At 40.5% G+C, this 1,558-nt stretch overlaps 1 non-coding gene across 1 annotated transcript; it reads left to right on the forward strand.

Moving 5' to 3' along the window:
• The first annotated feature begins 901 nt into the window (after positions 1–901).
• Trnas-aga (transfer RNA serine (anticodon AGA)) lies at positions 902–975 on the forward strand. Its single transcript has one exon. It is a non-coding gene; the product is annotated as a tRNA-Ser (tRNA).
• The last annotated feature ends 583 nt before the right edge of the window (positions 976–1,558 follow it).

Below are 1,558 nucleotides of genomic sequence, written 5' to 3' on the forward strand. Positions count from 1 at the left end.
CGCCGTTCCGATCAATGTCATTTTTGAGGAACTACCACACCCTTGTCATATAAGAAGGGTTGACATGTTTACAAAGTGATTACAATGACGCGAATTTATATTTTGAGATGACGTTCTCGGTGCCGTCGCCGTCGTCGTTGCTTAAGTTCCCTATTATGTAGCACGGGATTTTAAGGCTTTCAGACCTCTAAACTCGCGTTTTGCATATGTAATAGCTGCATTCACACGCTGAAATGTTAAGGTAGTGAGCCTTTGACGTCACTTTTCTTTGCATCCAACATTTCATTTGTTTCCGCGAATGTTGAATGAAGTTGAAGTCGTTTTCCCCTCTCTTTTAACATTGTTGGGTAAAAGCCTGCGCACAAATCGGTCTGTCAATGCCGCATCATGTCCGTATCTATAGAAACAATCGCGGCTGCAGCCTGGGACTGAATAAGTCCAACAACAACAACAACAACAACCTGTTTAGCAACAACTTGTTTACTGTACCTGGCTAATTACAATCATTATTACAAACACCATAAATAAACAACAACAATGATATTGACTGTAAGGAGAAATGTAGACTCGGAAAAATATCCGAATCCCAGATGGGATTTGAATATCCGAGTCCAAGATGGGATTTGAACCCAATTTGGGTTCAAATCCCAATTGGGTTCAAATCCCATGTGGGACTCGGATATTTTTCCGAGTCTACATTTCTCCTTACATTCAATATCATTGTTGTTGTTTCATCGTTAACACACTCACTTTGGAGGTTGGTTGGCTGCATCTTGATATGCATTAATGTGACAGCGCGATGCTGTTAGTGAGTTTCAAATATGCTAGTCAATACTTGGCTGTGTAGCCGCGCGATGCGGTTCCAGTCGAGAGCCACAAATTGACCCTTGCTCACCATATAGTCTCCAGTAGCTCAGTGGTTAGAGCATCCGACTAGATCACGGAGGGTCGTGGGTTCAAATCCCATCTGGGACACGGATATTTTTCCGAGTCTACATTTCCCCTTACCATAAATAAAATATTTATAATTAATGTACTTGTTTTAACAAGCCTTCAACAGCATCAATTAGTCGGTAGCCGAATAGAGCATTTTAAAAAGGAACGCTTTTATTGAAGAAAAGATCCTGACCATCGCGTTACATTACTCAACTCGATCACACAGTACCGGCATAAATTACAAAATACTTATACATGTCCCTACTGACTCATGCACGTGCATTCTTGTACGTTTTTGTCGTTATAACTTTAGGCTGCAACACTGAAGTATTCAGGGTTTCAAGTAGCTTATCTCTGCTGGGGTGAGTATTACAGAACCAGTCATACCTGCATGTTTAGTTAATACCCGAAAAGTTATACATGGGTGCCCTATTCCGTATTTGAAGAGAATAGTTTACGCTATTTTAGCATTGAACACATCAGTAGAAAACCCAATGTGTGCTTCTCGGTAATAAGGCCTTTTACTAGAAAATCAGGGTAAATTCGTTTCGCTTTTCACTTTAACCGGACCCCAAATGTTTTTTTTGTGACTGTCAAAGAAAATTTATATGACCGAGGTGAG

Source organism: Montipora capricornis, chromosome 2, assembly GCF_036669925.1.
Source record: "Montipora capricornis isolate CH-2021 chromosome 2, ASM3666992v2, whole genome shotgun sequence".
In the NCBI taxonomy this organism is placed as follows: domain Eukaryota; kingdom Metazoa; phylum Cnidaria; class Anthozoa; order Scleractinia; family Acroporidae; genus Montipora; species Montipora capricornis.